Source organism: Acomys minous (genome assembly GCF_964271855.1).
Source record: "Acomys minous genome assembly, chromosome: 13".
Lineage (NCBI taxonomy): Eukaryota > Metazoa > Chordata > Mammalia > Rodentia > Muridae > Acomys > Acomys minous.
In genome coordinates this window covers 83339152-83356829 of record NC_140495.1, presented here as the reverse complement: position 1 = coordinate 83356829, position 17678 = coordinate 83339152, and the positions used below count along the sequence as shown (strand labels likewise).

The 17678-nt window shown below is 45.5% G+C and overlaps 1 long non-coding RNA gene across 1 annotated transcript in view; it reads right to left on the bottom strand.

Annotated features, from left to right (window-relative positions):
- Nucleotides 1-7903: 7903 nt before the first annotated feature.
- LOC311580570 overlaps nt 7904-17678 on the bottom strand; it is a 100188-nt gene continuing 90413 nt past the window's right edge. The window contains exon 6 of the long non-coding RNA XR_014773512.1: nt 7904-8422. This is a non-coding gene — a long non-coding RNA (uncharacterized lncRNA). The remainder of the gene's footprint in view (nt 8423-17678) is intronic.

Here is a 17678-nt window from a genome sequence, read left to right as displayed (position 1 = left end):
CCTGGTTGACCTGCCTTCCTGACCTTCTCTTACGCCACTTTCTTCACTGAGTACTCAGTACTGGTACCAGCTGCCTAGAGTTGGGTACCCTAAACCACTCCGATATGGGGTGGGGGGCATGACATGATCCCAGGGAAACCAGCAGGAATGTGAGCAGGTGTGCTTAAGAAGTAAGGGACCAAGCCAAGGAAGGGAAAACCAATTCAAGCAATGTCACCATCTGCCCAATTCCAAAGGTGATCTCTGGGGTGAAAGACAGGGATCATTGGTTAGGGCTGGTACGTACATCCTCAGGACTTCTGGCTGTAAGTGAATTCTGCCATTTTGAAGGCAGACTTTCAGCCCAGTAATGCTGAGAGGGAGCAAGTAACACAGGTGTGAGGATGGAACCAGCGGTGATGGTGCATGCCGCCACGGGCCCTCTGTTCCTATAACATTCCATTGGGGGGGGGCCTGAGGCTTCAGCTAAGCTCCTCTCTTCTGGAAGTCTCTTCTCAGTCCTCTGCCTCAAAGCAGTCCCCTCCATTTCCTACTTCTCCTATAAATGAAATATCTATAAAGGCGTTCCCTTTCGACCCACGTTTCCAGTCACTGATAAAGCCACAGTGATCAGTCATTGTTTACTTGTTTCTTTGTCTGCTCTGAAGTAGAATTTCAGGGGTTTTGCTCTTCTGCACCCTGAACTTACACTCAAGCTTCTAATACCCAGGATGCATGCATTCAGCCAGGTCCTCTTAAAGAGGTGGATAGTTAAAAACACAACCTTTCTTTTTAAAAAGTTTTTTTTTCCAGGTACTCCACTGTGGACAGCAATTAAAGTTACCAAACCTGTACTTACATACAGGGATGGGCCACACACCTGGAAACCTAGCACTCAGGTGGCAGATTCAGAAAGGTTCCAAGTTCAGTGTCAGCTGGAGCTACATAACAAGAATATTCTCAACAAACAAACAAACAAACAAAAGTTAGAATAATAAAAAAGATCCCCTTGTGATGAAAACTCTAAAATCCACAGAAATACATTTATAAACAAAGAGCTAAGATGATTCCAGTACCATCAAAACAATAAGTTAAATTGGGAGAGTTTCTCTAGGCACTAGAGAAATGGCACAGTTGGTAAAGTGCTGGCCTGGAAAGCTCATGAACCTAAGTGTACTTTCCAGAATCCATCTAAAAAAAAGTCTGGCATAGTGGCACACTTCTGTAGAAACGGGTGGCTCCCTGGAGCTAGCCAGCATGCAACCCAGCCGAGTTGGGGAGCTCCAAGCCAATGAGAGGCACTTTCTAAAGCAAAGGTGGCTAGTTCCTGAGTTACACACACACACACACACACACACACACACACACCCATATAAACATACATCCCCCTACCATTCCACACACATACAAATATAGAAGTTTGTCTACACGGAGTGGAAAAGTCAACAAATGGTAAAATTGAGAAAACTAAAAAAGGATCGGGGTGGGATGTTGCTATTTTAATAAACCAGATTGTTTCTAAATTGGGTATGGGAACTTCTTTCACACATAATGTTTATTTTTACATTACTCCCCCTTAAAAGTAAGGTGTTTGGCACGTGAGCTGAGCTTCTTGGAGCTTCCTGTGGTAGATGGCTACAGAGATCCAACTCTCCCTCCCGTAGCCAATAGGAGTTTGCAGCGCCCCATGACCACCACAAGAGCCATTGCCTGTCCCCCAGTCTTGAATCTGGGTTGTGTTGCCAGTGGAATGACCTCAGAATAGCGATACCCCAGCTTAGACCCAGAGTCTGAAGAGTCCTTCAGCGTTTCCACTCTGTGTTTGACGGAACACTGCCACCACCACTGCCCGGCAAGCCCGTCGGGGCAGACTTGCTAGAAGGAGAAACGGGATGTGAGGAGCCAAGCTGATTTACCCCAGTCCTCAGAGACTAGCCATCTCAAGGAAACCCTCCTGCTGACCACGGGCACCTGTGAAGCCAGTGTTCAACCCAGGCAGGCAGATCACCCAGGAGACGCACAGACTTGCAGCGAGTACTCACTCCTTGGTTCTCATTTCATGGTAAAATCTTATCCACCAGGACCTTCTTTATGTTCGAGAGCAGTGTTGCACCTGTGTCTCAGAACCACTTGGTGGGTCCCTGCTTTCTGCTCACCGTCTTTGCTACGGTTGCTTCCAAGTCAATTGGAGAGCAGAGGCTATCTCGGGTGTGTCTAGGAGAGGTGTCACATAGAACGCCTCCTCAGGCCAGGGCCAACACAACAGCGCCTCAAACAGCTGATATCCTACTGCAGCTTAAAGAGTAAGGTTTACTTTGGAAAAAAACAAAAAACAAAACAAAACAAAAAAGTCAAAATAAAATAAAAAAAAAGAATTACACCAATCAATCATGCTCACTAAGACTTGCTGACTTTCCTCTTGACTTATGAATAATTAGCCACGATTAAATAGTAAGAATAGGATTAAGTGAGCCATTGTTAGCTCCCTTGTCTTTTAAGCTTACAGTTGTACATAGGATTTTGTTCCCATTGTCCCGCTTAGTAGATCAGCTGCTTTTTCATTGTCCTGTGCAAAGATAAAAATCTAGGCACCTGCCCAACCCAAAAAAGGGAGAGGGAGAAACGGGAAGCGGGGAGCGAAGCTTTGTTCAGTAACACTGCTCACTGGCCTACGTGAAGAATAGCAAATAAACAACCTGCCACAAATTGAGGTGTGCGTGCAGAGGTATAGACCTTTAACGCACATTTCAGTTGCCACGGCTACCATTTTGCAAAATGAAGTGATAAAATTATCAAATGAAATTTTTGGCTGCGTTTTTCACGGGGGGGGGTTGGGGGGGGTGCTGGGCATTCTTTTACAGATTGATAGCCTTTCCCTCCAAATTTGGGTGTGAGATTTTCAGTTGTAATTGTGCATTGTTTTAGGGAACTGCTCCCTCTCGGGTGTATTTTTTACTATGTCAAAAATAGGATTTCTAAAACATCCTTTCTTTTTGGTTTTCCTTTGTCTTCTCCTTCTAAATGTATAAGCCTGTTTGTGTATAGTCTACTGATTTATAAATGAGTAGAAAATTCTGTTGCTGCCACATGAGAAGTTTTGGGAATCAGAGTCTCTAGCCTTAGGGTAGACATAATCTATCATTTTATTAGCCAAATTTTGGAGCTATAATTTACATTTTTAAGTTGTATCTAAAGCAGAAGACAGTAGACTAAGTTCCTTCGGTGATGGTCTCACCATCACCTGAGGGGCTTGTTACAACGCAGATTGCTGGACCCATCCCCAGAGTTGCCGGATCATTGTTTCTGGGCTGGGGCCTAAGAATCTGCATCTTTAACAAAGCCCCAGGCTGAAGCTGATGCCAGTTTTAGGGATCACAATGAGACCGACTGAGCCAGGGAGAGGTGGGGGATAGGGGCCAGGTCCTTGAAGCATATAAATAACATGTGCAAACTTGTGTCAAAGTATAGAATTGAAAACGTGGCATGTATTATGCAGGCTCCCAGCAAGATACAGTGGTACCGTTGGGCAGGATAACTTTGGAGAGTCTAGGACAGTGACTATTAGCTTAGACCAGGCAGGGATGAGGGAAGCTGACATGGGAAAGAACAGTGAAGCAACCGGGGCTGACAACAAAGGAGCCGAACCAGCACTAAGCCTGTGAGAGGGGATAAGAAGGAATGTGCTAGGGAAACCTGAGACAATTAGGGTCGTTGGCTTAAGTCACCTGGCAAAACCCATAGCCCTCAATGGGTAACCTAGATCTTCCCAACGTACAACGGGGCAAGGGAGAGATCCTCAGTCTTGCTCACCAACTGCACACCAGTGTCAACCATAGCCCTTTTTAAAACATGCAAGCCTTCAGCCCTAATCTAAGAAAGCACTACTCTACGAGAGCCATACAGATAGTCACATGTAAGAAAGTGCTTTGGGACTCAGGAGATAGCACAGCTGGGCAAGCAGCGCTGACATGGTTCCCTAGAAGGCAAGCTTCCGGGCCCAGAGCAGAAGAGAGGAACAGTGAGAGTAGACCCAGTAGACCCAGAAGAAGACATTGTAAAGCCTGCATTTGCACCATTTGCACCGGTAGAGGAAGGAGGGAACCAGGGTAGTGCAAGCAACTTTGCAACAGTTTCCAGGTATCACGGATTTAGCTGCGTGAAATAGCATCGGTTTATTAGCTCACACAGTTCAGGGTATCAGGAACTCTAGCGTGCCTAGCTAGGCTCCAGGACTCCAAAGCTTACCAGAATGCAACCAATCTATCAGCCAGACTGCATTCTCATCTAGAGGCTGGCTTGGGACGTTCTGCCACCATGCTCACAGGGTACTGGCAGAATTCAGGATTTGTTGATTATGGATCCAAGACCTGCAACCAAAAGCCGCTTCTGCTTCATTGACGGGTGCCTTTCCACAGACAGGCCTTTGCATAAAGCAGGTTGCAGTTTCTCTAAGGGTCAGCAGGAGAGCAGGGGTGACAGGAGAAAGAGCCTTACACAACGCAGACTCTGGGGTGTCATCTCATCTTTGTCTTGGGTAGTTTAGAAACAAGTCGTAGGTCCCGACACACACACGACAGGGAATCAGACAAGGACATAAGTGAGTGACACAAGGTGGGGGTCATTTAAAGTTATCTGAGAATAACAACTTTACTAAGCATAGTTAGGAATTACAACTTTACCCAAAGCCAATCATGTGAAACCATTTAAAAGAGGTATTAAATAGAGAAAAATAAGTGAGTGAGATTGTTATTTCTGTACCCCAAGGCTTATTCTAGGTCTCACACAGATGATGGATGGAAAACACAAGGGGTCTACTTAAGGTCAGAGGGTTGCCAAATGGCTGGTCCAGGGCGCCAGCTCCTTAGGAACCGCCATGTTCTGCAGTGCTCTAAGGCCTTCTGTCCCACAATGCTGTATTTCTCAGCATACACAAGACGATTAACTGTCAAGTTTAATAGCATAACATCAGCGCGCAGGATAGAGATGTAGCGGAAAGACTATTTTGGTTAGCAAATATTTGGACTTGGTCTAACATAAAATCTAAAACAAATTCTGAGTTTAATTCCTCCCCCCCCCCTCCTTTTACAACGTTTATGCGTGTGGAATAACGGTTCCTAACAAAGCGCCTCCTCAGATCATCTGGCGTGCACTGCATCCTCTTGCAGGTAGTTGAACTTGGGGTTCCCTGGCCCTTCCCTCACCTGTGGGCCTGTCTGGAGCCACCAGGCACAGATTCTGAATAAGAGGTATTTTCCATGCTGTGGGAGGACAGCGGCAGTAGCTGTGAGCTTTCTTGGATTATATGCCTCGCAGTGGTGTGCTGCTGTAACAGAAGCAACAGTTATGTTTCCAAGAAGTCTGAAATCCAGATGTTCTACCACTGTTAACTTGAAATCAGGTACGGTGAGAATATTTGCACCACAGCGATTGGCAGGTGCTACACGTCAGAGGCCCCTCCCCGCCACCACACCCTCTGCCTACAAACTTGTTGCTAAACATTGGCCAGTTTACTCACGCGTTGGTACATTCAAGCCTCAACCCTAACCACTGCTCTAAGAAATAGAGACTCACATAAATATTTACATATGATAAAGATCTTTGGGGTTAGAGAGAGGTCGATGTTGGTAAAGCACGCTGAGCAAGCATGAGAGCCTGAGTTCCACCCCCAGGGCCCATGTTTAAAGAGGCAGGTATGGTGATATTTGCAGAAGGGCTTTATCTGAAAGGATTCCCCCATGCCCCACCCCCCACCCCCCACCCCCACCCCCCACCTCTCCACCCCCCATCCCCCCACCCACCATCAGAAGGGCCTCACTCCCACTCACTTTTCTCCATGACAGGAGGGACTTACCTGACTGGAGCTTTGGGAGATGCTTTTTTGGAACCAGCCCAGCAGAGGACATCATGCATTCTAGGCTGTTCTCTGAGCCTAGAAGATGTCTAGCTGCCTCTGTCTTGGAGGAGGCTGGCAGTGGGCAGCTGTGCCAATGCCTGGGGCCAAGCACTGATTTCACTGGTGGAAAAAAAAAAAAACCTCCGTCAGCCACTGATGTGACCCACATTCTCCAATCAGCTTTATTACTAATCAAGGTAGATTGCTTTCCTCTCCTCTAGCATGGACCAATTCATCCCAAATTTACAAGGACGGGAAAGGGTTGCATTTATCAGTCTGCATTGAGCCCTATCACTGCCCATCATGTGTTTGGGTTGTTGGTTTGGCTTGGTTTCCTAGAATTGAAACTGCTGAAGAGAATAGCATGCCTTGCTTTTCCACCTCTCCATCCACAGCCCTCAGGGTGGACACTCACACCCATTGAGGGCTCTACGAGGACTGGGGGTGGAGGGAAGGAAGGTGGCCAAAGGAAGAGACAGAATGTGACCTCTCCTCTTCCTCCTCTCTTTCCTCTGCATGCAGCCAGAGATGGGTCCCTCTCTCGGGCAGATTTAGCCCATAATCCCCATCCTTATTCAATGGATAAATGTTATAGCATTTGGGGCTTAAATAATTTATAACCATCAATGGAAAGGAACACAAGGTGAAGGGGTTCCAACTGAAGAAAACCCTTAGAAATGACAGGCCAGGGAGAGGCACGGCTATCAGCTCTTAATTGCATTCTGTTTTCTTTTGGCTGACTCTGGTTTTCCCTCTCCTCTCTCCTTGAGCCCATGTTTAAAGTGAAAATATTAAAGTGGGAGGGGGGGATCTCTTCTTCCTCAGTGGCACTTTTTCTCGCCCTGCTGGAGGCCTGACTGACTCACTCCTAGCTCCATCCTTTCTTCTCATCAATTGGCACCAATTAGACACCATCTAGGTAGAGAAATAATTTGCTTAACTGCGTAAGGAAATGGCCACGTCAAACCCTTTAAGAATTTGGGTTCTCAATTACCCAGCCTCACTTCTCCTGTGAAGTGATAATTAGAGTCTGGATGGTAGGAGGATTACCAAGGGCATCACTCCCAACAGCCGTTTAACACCTAATCAAGTGCTAAGGTCGTAAATTATGCATTTCTCAACAGCATTCAGACCCATTTGAAAACAATTTGAAACAGTTGAGGAGTTTCTAGATGGGATGCACAGGGCTGCAAAGGGTCTTCAGTTTCACGAGGCTTCGAAGGGTCCTGCTTGTACGAATAACCCGCTTACAGAGGACTTGGCCCGCTTAGCACACGCTAAGTGGGAGGCTCTCGAAGCTCTTTAATTGGCTACAGGTCATTAATGTTTTTAACCTGACAGTGGAGTACTCTCCACAACATGTAAAGGAAAGAGGAGTGTTTCTCGGTGTCCACGTACCTCTCAGGAGCTAGGCAAAAGGGCCCTAGCAAGAATTTAAAATGGGTGGAGGGGCGCAGTGGTCACAAAGGAAAAACCTTACAACCTTGTGTTTCTGAAAATTCTGCCCAAAGTAAATACAAAAACAAAAGTTCAGTGTTGAGGACCACAAACTGTTTCTTACCTCTGCTTCAGAGGGAGAAGAGGATTCTGAGAGGGTGAGCTTGGAGAACGTAGGGGGAAAGATGTAACAAAAAGCACATGAAAAAAAAAAATCAACTACCTCTTAGAATGGTCGAATCTCCTGCCTGCCACCACCAAGCCCAGATCTGTGGCTCCAAAGCAGCAGTCACCATAGTCTTGTGCTTTGCAACAGGATCTCTCTCTGTTGGTCTGTCGGTTGGTTTATCTGCCACCCTTCGCTGTTCTGCACAGGTACGGCCCTGGGCCACACACTCTTCTATCACAGCTCCTTCTCACTCTCTTCCTGCTCTTTGGTAGCCACAGCCAAGCTTCTCTCCACAGCCACGCTTCTCTCCACAGTCACGCTTCTCTCCACAGCCAAGCTTCTCTACACAGCCACGCTTCTCTACACAGCCACGCTTCTCTCCACAGCCACACTTCTCTCCACAGCCACGCTTCTCTCCACAGCCACGCTTCTCTCCACAGCCACGCTTCTCTCCACAGCCAAGCTTCTCTCCACAGCCACGCTTCTCTCCACAGCCACGCTTCTCTCCACAGCCAAGCTTCTCTCCACAGCCACGCTTCTCTCCACAGCCACGCTTCTCTCCACAGCCACGCTTCTCTCCACAGCCAAGCTTCTCTCCACAGCCACGCTTCTCTCCACAGCCACACTTCTCTCCACAGCCACGCTTCTCTCCACAGCCACGCTTCTCTCCACAGCCACGCTTCTCTCCACAGCCAAGCTTCTCTCCACAGCCACGCTTCTCTCCACAGCCACGCTTCTCTCCACAGCCAAGCTTCTCTCCACAGCCACGCTTCTCTCCACAGCCACGCTTCTCTCCACAGCCACGCTTCTCTCCACAGCCAAGCTTCTCTCCACAGCCAAGCTTCTCTCCACAGCCAAGCTTCTCTCCACAGCCAAGCTTCTCTCCACAGCCACGCTTCTCTCCACAGCCTGTCTGAGAAGCCACTTACAGGCTCACTTTTCCTCTTGGAGGGAGAAATAACATAATTAGAAGCATCGATTACACCGTGTAATTGTACAAGATAAGGATCCACCCTCAGTCCGGCTCGACACAATTAGAATATTTTTACTGCTTAATTTGGTCTGAAGAGTCTCGAAGGGAAAACAAAGCCACTTTTTCATAGGAATAGGCAAAATCCAACAAACATGCACACATGGTCTGCCAGTGAATGCATTCTTAGTAGTGCCCCACCCATCAGACAGGTAAGAACCAGAAGCCCACCCACCTGATTGGTTGGACTTCCCTTGGTTAAAATGCCATGAGATCTTCGTGTGGCAAATACTTTGAGTCCTTCCCAAATCAATGACATTCTTTCTGCCGGTATACCAGAAGTAAAAACGGGAGGGGTGAGGAAGGGAGAAGAGAGGAGAGGAGAAGGGAGGGGGGAGGAGAAGAGAGAAGAGAACCTGTGTTGAGCGGTACTTGGGTCCATCCTAGTCCTAAGCTTCTTAAGGCTTGCTTTTTATATTTTTGAAGTCTTGTCGTCACTGTGTGTGTGTGATGTGTGGGCCTGTGCATGCCACTGCTCACATGGGAGAGTCAGAGGACAACTTTTTGGAGTCTGCTCTCTCCTTCTACCTTTGCATGAGATCCAGGGATGAAATTCAGGTCATCAGGCTTACACGACCAGCCCATAACATAAAAAAAATAAGGATCACGTAAAGAAAATTTTACAGGTCATAGAGTGGGCCGGATTATGCAAATGTGGCAAAAAGCAGAAAGGATTCCCTGAAGTTTAGGTAACATCCATAAAGAGACCCGAATATGGGACTGGCAAACCCAGTCCCCTGACACAAAGCAAACGCACAGTCTTTCTGACTTCAGTTTTCTCTTCCATGAAATGAGAATAAAGTACTCCTGCCACACCAGATTGTGGTTGCTCCAGTGAGCCAAGTAGGAAAGGTGACACTGGACACGGTGGTGGTATGCCGCTTGTTGCAATATAAGGGTATGTCCAGTGTGGATGAGTCCATCTATGTGTGCAGTACGTTTACTCTACACTCTGTACAGTGTTGCATAGCAGAGGGGATATTCCATGGCCGTACATGTCTAGACACCACACAGAGCATGAACTAATAAGAGTGGCATGAATGTGGTCAGTTGAGATCAGTCAAAAGGATCCACTAACAGGAGAGGCTGGCTGAGTGACACGCACCAGGTCCGCTGTGATGAGCTGCTGTGATTATCTCTTCTAGCTTCCTCCCCTCATCTTTTCCCTTCTCTCTACTGCCTACCCAACCTCTGCCGTCTTCCCTTCCTTTCTTCTGTCTGTCCTCCTTTCTGCTTTAAAGTGAAATCTCATCCAGGTGGGTGGTGGCCCAAAGACATTTGAAAATACTGAAAGTAGTTACCAATTTTTTTTTTTAATTTAAAAGGTTTCCCATTAACAACAACAACAAAAGATGGATTTCCCGTTTCTTTCCAAAATTGGAAGACCTGGTTTTCAATGGGCCAGCACTGGTTGCCTCTGAGTAGATCATGTTTATCCCTCTAATTTGCTGTAGTCACCACTTGTATTAGTGGGGTTTTCTAGAGGAATAGAAGCTAAGAGAATATATGTTCTATTATATATGTATAATAGAATATATGTACATATATAAATATATGATTATATTGGCTTACAGGCTGTGGTCCAGCTAGTCCAACAATAGCTGTTGACCAGCAGAAAATCCAAGAGCCCAATAGTTAGGTGTTCAGTCCAAGAGGTTAAATGTCCCAACTGTCTTCCGTGTATGCCTGAATCCCCAAAAAGTAGGAGCTAATGCTGGTAGAGCAATGTTCTTGCTAGTGAGAGCTAGGACAAGCAGGCAAAGACAGCAAGCTTCCTTCTTCTGCGTCCTTTAGACAGGCTGCCAGCAGAAGGTATGGCCCAGATTAAAGGCAGCTCTTCCCACCTCAAAAGATCCATGGGGCTTCCACTTTAAATAATTTAATTAAGAAAAATCCTTCATAAATGTACTTAGCTGCTTGAGTCTTAGTTAACTCCAGTGCATTCAAGGTGACACCAAGAATTGACCTCACACTGCCCTTCCATACTGGGGGGTGGGAGGGCAGGTAATGGGGGGGCATGCTGAAAGCACACATAGGCTTGCTGTCTTCACCGGATTTGTTGACACTATGGCAGGTTCTTGAGTATTTCTATCAGTGCATCTGAAACTCTCACCACACAGAGAAATGTGCTTCCAGCCTAGTCCATCTTCCTCCAAACATTAGCAGGCCTTAAATGGGAAACAGGGACAGAAAGTTCTCGAACCACCCCTGGTTCTCCAAACAGGGCTTCTGCTTGTCCTTGTCCCTCTGGATAGACCTCACTGTGAGGGACTTGTTCTCAAAACACCTCGGGTGCTTTACCTGCCCACATAGCATTGCCCACAGGGTAAATCACTCCCTCCTGGGATATAATAACACTTATTAGGACCATTTCAGAGTTCCTGGACCTTAGGGGATGAAGCCCAGCTACACACACACACACACACACACACACACACACACACACACACACAAAGCCCTCCATTATCACCATTACTGATTTCCGTGTTATTATCCGGGATTATGCAGCCTTCTCAGAACTCTTGCCAGCCTCGGGCAGGTGCCACCTGAGGGCCTTGCCTGCCCTCCGCCACCTCTACCCATGGTGACTCAGGCCGGAAGCACCCAGCCGCGGGACTCCGATTCAACCTCCTCTATCTTGGGCTTTTCCAAAGCAAAAATTCACCCTTCACTTCCTCTTCCTCATGCAAAGGACACCAGAAGAGGCCAGAAGTAGATGGGACCCCTTCCCCGGGCACCCAGTTTCTGGAACATACTACCATACTACTACTTCGGGGCTATTGCTCTTCAGTAACATGCAACTGAACACCTGGGGTCGCTCGCCATCCATCAGCACCACCAACAAGAACAAAAAGAGTTTCAAAAGTATTCTGAAACTGACTCTACACGAATGTGTGTAAATTCTCTCTAACGTAAAGTGATTTGTGGTGTTGAAAAGATGGTGTCTCAGTTAAGTGCCCCTGTTGCTCCTGAAGAGGACCCAGGTTCCATTCCCAGCCCTACACAGCAGCCATCTGTAACTCCAGCTTCTGCCAATCCAGTGGCCCCTTCTGATCTCCAAGGACACCAGGCATGCAACCTGATGTTGCAATAAACATTAACACAGGCAAAACAACCACACGCATAAAATAAATACACCTTTTAAAAAAATAATTCAGAACATATTTAGCAAACTCCCTTCTTGAAAGGAGCCACTGTTTGGGGAAACCCAAGGGGAGGAGCATGCTGGGAATCTTGACTTGAAGACCTTTTGAGAAGTCACACTCAGAGCCTGTTACGTAGACCCCTCCCATGTGCCGAAAGGTAGAGTCTCTTAGTAGTTTCTCACAGCTGTACTGATAGAGCCCGCAAGCCAGTGGGAGCCCTGCAAAGCCATAGTCAGAGAGACCTTAAAGACATCTCCTAGTCCTTGTAAGCGTTTCAAACAGTTCCACTCCCTGGTGACGAAGCATTCAAATACATGAGTCTGTGGGAGCCAGTTTTACTGAAACCACCACCGATAGCTTGAAAAATTTACAATTGATATCTCACTCTTGTAATGCGTTGAGTCCAAGGAGGCAAGGACCTTGTTTTTGCTAGTTTTGGGGCAGGTGTCTTTTGTTTGTTCTACCTATACTTTGTTGCCATAAATACTGACTCAGAAAAATAAAAAGAAAAAAAGAAAAAAGAAGAAGAAAAAAAAAGATGTGGCATCTTGGTGCCTATCCGGCAAACAAGCTGCGGACTGAGAGAGGCATGGAAAAACTGCACCAGAGAAAATTTCTACTCTTTAAACACAAGGTGATAGGGCGCCTTAGGGGACAGAAGAAATGGGCACTCCAGTATGGCAGGGTGTTACTGCAAATTCCTTCCTTATCACAAAATCATCACATTACCAAAGCTGAGGCAGGAGTTAGGGGTCCTTGAGTGGCCATCCATCTTCCCCGTGAATCACCCCTGCAGGAGAACGCACCGCTGGAAAAGCCGTCTGGGTCAAAGGCTTTAGTACAGCGGAACGGCTGCCTATGGGTCCGAACAAAGGTGCCTTTGCTCACCGCCCACTCTCGCCCTTTCCTTCTGTACTACAACAAGCTTCTTACCTTCTCCCCACAGTACCGGGGGATGACTCTAATCAAGTGTTCTAGCACTGAGCTAGCCTCAGCTCTCATTTTACATTTTTAAATAAATTTTGAGACATGGTTTCACTAAGTGGCTTTGAACTCACTGTATAACATAGATAACCCTTGATTTTTGAGGTCCTCCTGCTTCAGCCTCCCAAGTACCTGGGATTACAGGCCTAGGCTACCAACAACCTATCCTCTACGTGTGTGTGTGTGTGTGTGTGTGTGTGTGTGTGTGTGTGTGTGTGAAATATTTCAATAGATATCAGGAGTCACAAAAGCCGGGGACCTTAGGGGAAATCCAAGGCAAGATCCCACTGACAACAGCATCTCTCTGCAAAGACTGGCTCTCTACAGTCCCATCCCACTGTGCGCAGTGTGTGCCCAGGTGGCAATACTTCATGTTGCCTTAACTTCGCCAAGATGGAAATCCTCAAGAAATGTTGGTGCCTCCTCCTTAATGCTGATAGTCACCCAACAGCAAGGAGAACTTCTGTCAGTTGTCTTCCTGGTGCCGATGACCATGAGACAATGAATATGGGGGAAGGGGATGCTACAGAAGACGCTTAGTAGGTGCTTTCCGGCTCCAAGATGTTAGGTATGCTGTCCAACTGAACCACAAATAGGTGTCCACAAGGTGTGTCCTGATACTTGCTGATAGTTTCAGGGTGGATGAGGCCAGAACCTCAGCCTAAGGTAAGAGCTCAAATTAAACAGTCATGTTTGGATTACTCAGGATTATGACCCATGGATGCCAACTCTGGAATCTTCCTCACAAATAAGCATCTTCGTGTACATGTTAGAAACAAAGGAAAACACTCATTTTCTCAGACGAAGTCGCCAGACCTGATAGCTCCGGAAAAGATGTTTTAGCACAGTCAAGAAAACACATCTAGTCGACGCCCAAAAGAAACTGAGGTGGGTCGCTTGAGACTCCAAAGCCTGCCTCATAGGCATCTGCCTGCAGCTTGTCAGTCCTTCATGGGTGCTTCATTTTCCTAGGAAGTCTCTGTAGCCAGTTCTGAAGCTGTCTTTACAGGGAGAAAGAGGATTGAGGCCATTTGACACATACTTGGGTCAAAGAGACACTTTTGTTTGAATTGCTTGCTTATTTCCAGGGGGGAAGAAGGGGGAAAGAAAAAGTTTTAGACTCTGCTAGAATAGAAATTTGATTTATATACCTCAAAGTATGCTTTTGTCTGAATTCTTTTCCTCCTTTCCCTATTAGCAGAGGGGTTATTGGCTGGCTGAGGCCAGGGACAAGGAAGGACCCACCCTTGAGGCAAAACCTGAGAGAGTGTGCCAACCTGGGTATCAAATAACAACAGAAAGGAAAAAACATGGGAAGGGTCCCTGACACTAAGCCCTGGAATGTTCTCTTTTGTTTACAGCTTACAGGCACCACCTACTACAGCATGCCCATGGGTGGGGATCTAAGTGACAAAGGGTTTTGAGAGCTTTAGAACTGTTAGTTTAGACTAACTGGGGCTTGTAATGTATTTTCCTATATCTTGGCAATTAACACAGAAATGAGAGCTTAGATAGTGGGACCTTTTGAAGGTCAAAAATCAGCCCCAAAATGGAAAGTAACTGAACCCTGGATGGCCTGAGGGCAATACTTGAGGAAATGCTCTGAGCTACAGGCTGCCTGTATGTAATGACATTTCTTAGTGTGTTATCGTATAAAGGAAAGATGAAGAATCGATTTGCAAATATAGAAATTGGGTAACTCAGGAGAATCTGTTGCATTTGGGAGGTGGGGGGCACTAGAGATAAAGACAAAATCTTAAACTTAGACTGTATTCACTGACTACATCATAAAACACAGTTTAATCATTGGGAGATGAGTAAATAAAAAATATATATATAAGAAACTGATTGATCAAAGTTCCTCTACCAAGATATTTCCAGGTCTAACTCCCATAAAAAACCATTTTTATGGACACTTGACTTTTATCTCATCCAAAGTGCCGCATGGATTTTTACTGAGCTCCGTGTTTTAAAATTACAACTCTTCATTTTGATCAGACTTTGTTGGATACATAAATTAGCCAGCACGCACAGCGTCTTGCTGTTAAAGACAAGTGGTGTTAATGAAAACATAACCTGAAAACCAAATAGTATTTTTTGGAGAGAAAAGACATTGGTGGAAATGTGGCACTGTCATATTGACATTAAAAACAGTTGACATAATTCTGCAAGGATGCTGAAATTTAACTCTTGTATATTTTTATTATACCCAGAATATCAAAGATAACAGAATTTATTCATAGAACGGCAGTCATCGAATTCAGTTTTCTGGTACAATTTTCTTCCCATATAAACTCATAAAAAATGTGATGGGTGAACCATTAGGAAGGTTTAGGCGGTCCTTGATGTATGCCCACACATAGAGAACAGATAGATTGCAAATGTTTATGCCGTTTACATTTTCTTACAGTATTAATAAGGCAGCGGTGTGATTACCAATCAGAAAACACTGCAGAAATGCCGCTTGCAGAGAGCACCATTCTGAAGATTTACACCTGAGTCTAGGGAGCAGTATGGAGCACTGATGTTGTACGGAGCTCAGTTCAAAACTCCCCTTCTTCAGTAAAAGCCCAAGAGAGTGAAATATTGCTTTTCCTGTGGCAGACGTGTCTATATTGTGGCTAGTTTCTTCTCTGTATGATGGGAGGAAATAGCCTTGGTCACCAAAATATTCACCCAATATTTGGTAATGGACTGCGAAGCAATGGTGAACATTTTTGGAAGTGTGGCTATCATAATTAGAGGTGAACTGGGTGTGTGGTTATCTGCTCAAAGCCTGCATGGGTTAGCTTCCAACTATCCTCTCTGGGGTAGGGTGCAAAGAGTGTCCTGGATGTTAGCTGCTCTGGCACCCTCTACCCTCTCAGTGCTAGTCTGCCTTTTATGCTCTGAGAGTGTTTGCAGCCATCTAAAGTCACCAAGTAAATCATTAGGAGGGAATGCCTCATATTACTACCAGATGCCGCTACCATCCCCTAATAGTCAGTCTTTCTAAAGTAAATGGCTAGCGAGGACATATTTTCTTGTATATAGCTGTAGCCTATATTCATTTTGTGAGTTTTCCAAGCAATGCTTATGTATATGGTTTTATAATCAGTTCCACTACCTCCCAATCCAATACGAAAGCTTAACATCGCAGTGTCAACCTACCTTCAAGCAGAACTTGTCTAAAATGATACACGCCAGTCATGATACATTCTTCGGCAAGAATCAGTGAATGGAGTTTTGTCTCATTTGTCACAAAAATATGGAAGTAGAGATGCCAAGGCTGGCAGGGCAGATAAGAAGGGTGTTGGGACTCTGGCTTCTACCGTTTCATTTCTGAACCCTTCTTAACATGTTAGCTTGCTTCTCGATGTTGGTAAAATGTCTGTGATGCTCCCGGAATGTTAAGCAATCAAGCATGAAAAAGGGGAATGAAGGAAAAGTAAAGAGATGCCATCTCTGCCTCAGACCCTGACTTCACCTGAATAGAAGGTCCCGGGCCACCCAGCATAGCAAGGGCATCTGAGAAATAGACCTTGCTTGTATTTTGGTAAGTGAGCATAAAATCCCAAGTTAAATCAGATTTTGTCTATAAAATAAAATAAAATAAAAAAACAGTAGCTGTTAGCTAAGTAGGAAAGCAAGTCAACCACAATGTTTACTTTCAAATTTTTAAGGTTTAGTTTTTTTTTCTTCTTTTCTGTCTATAGCTGTCACTGGGCACATCAGATATTTCAGTCATAAAATTAAATCATATACAAAATTCAAGGCCTAAGCCACAGTAGCTGTGTTTAGGTGCTCAGCCGCCACACATGGCAAGGGGTGTGCTATTGCATAAGGCTCCCCCGGAACCGTCTTTACAGAACACAAATGCCTCAGGCTTCTAAGGCCCATATGCTTTAGTCAAGCCTATTGTTTTTGCCTTTGTCTTTAACAAATAAAACTACAGAGTGAAGATTCTTTATGCAAACACATTTTGGAGATTGTTGCTCAATGACCACATGCACCTTTGTCCTAGTGTCTTCTAATAGCTAAAGTTAAAAAAAAAAAAAACTTGAGGGGAAAGAAGTTTAAAAAGGAAATGCCACACTGCCACCAAAAACAAACAAACAAACAAACAAAAAACCCAAAAACAAATTTTTTAAAAACTCACAAATACAAATCTGGATGTGCTAGTAGCTACCTGCTGTAATTTCAGCACTCAGGAAACTGAAACAGGATAATTGAGAGTTCAAGGCCAGACTGGGCTATAGAACAAATCTCTGTCTCAAAAACAGGCATAAACTAATAAAAACAACAGACACAAATTCCAAGAGTCAAGAAACAAAGCAAGTTAGACTAAAAAAAAGGAAGAATCTAGGAAGGAGGAGTAATTGAGGTTGCCAGTGTAGGCAGTGAAAGCCTAGCTCCATTGGCTCTCTGAAGAACACAAAGTGCCTCCCAGAATGGTCTGTTCACAGTGTGCAAGGCTGGCACACGTGGGCACTACTTCCCACACTCTGCTGGCTGAAGTGTGCCTCTGGGGGCTTAACCCACTTCCTCCCTCCCACCCCCTACGTCCCGGTTTCTAGGTGCTGGCTGAATGAACTCCCAAAGCTTTAAGAAATCTCTCACGTGCAAAAATGGGTGAAATGCTAAGTTCTTGGAGCTCCTGGGTGCAACTGCCAGGGTGCACAGCATATTCATCAAAGCTGCAGCAGATATGAAACAGAGTCCAGGAGGAGCCACATACTGAACCAAGATCATCTGCTGAGCCTCTCCATCCTGTGCCATTGACCAATTTTTAAGTTCATCTCTCGGTGTAAAGGAATGTCACCCTACTCAATCCAATTTGCAGGAAAGCTGTGAATTTACCAAACACCACACAGCCATTGTCAGCTAGTGTTACTTTTTAAAGTCCTCATTCTCCACCATAAGGATTATGTTCTTAAATCATTAGTTAATAATAAAAGAGAAGCTATTAAATTAGCGTCCTTTGCAAAGTATGTCACACCGGTGTCTTAGTCAATGTCCTATTGTTGAGAAGAGACACCATGACCACAGCAACTCTTTTTT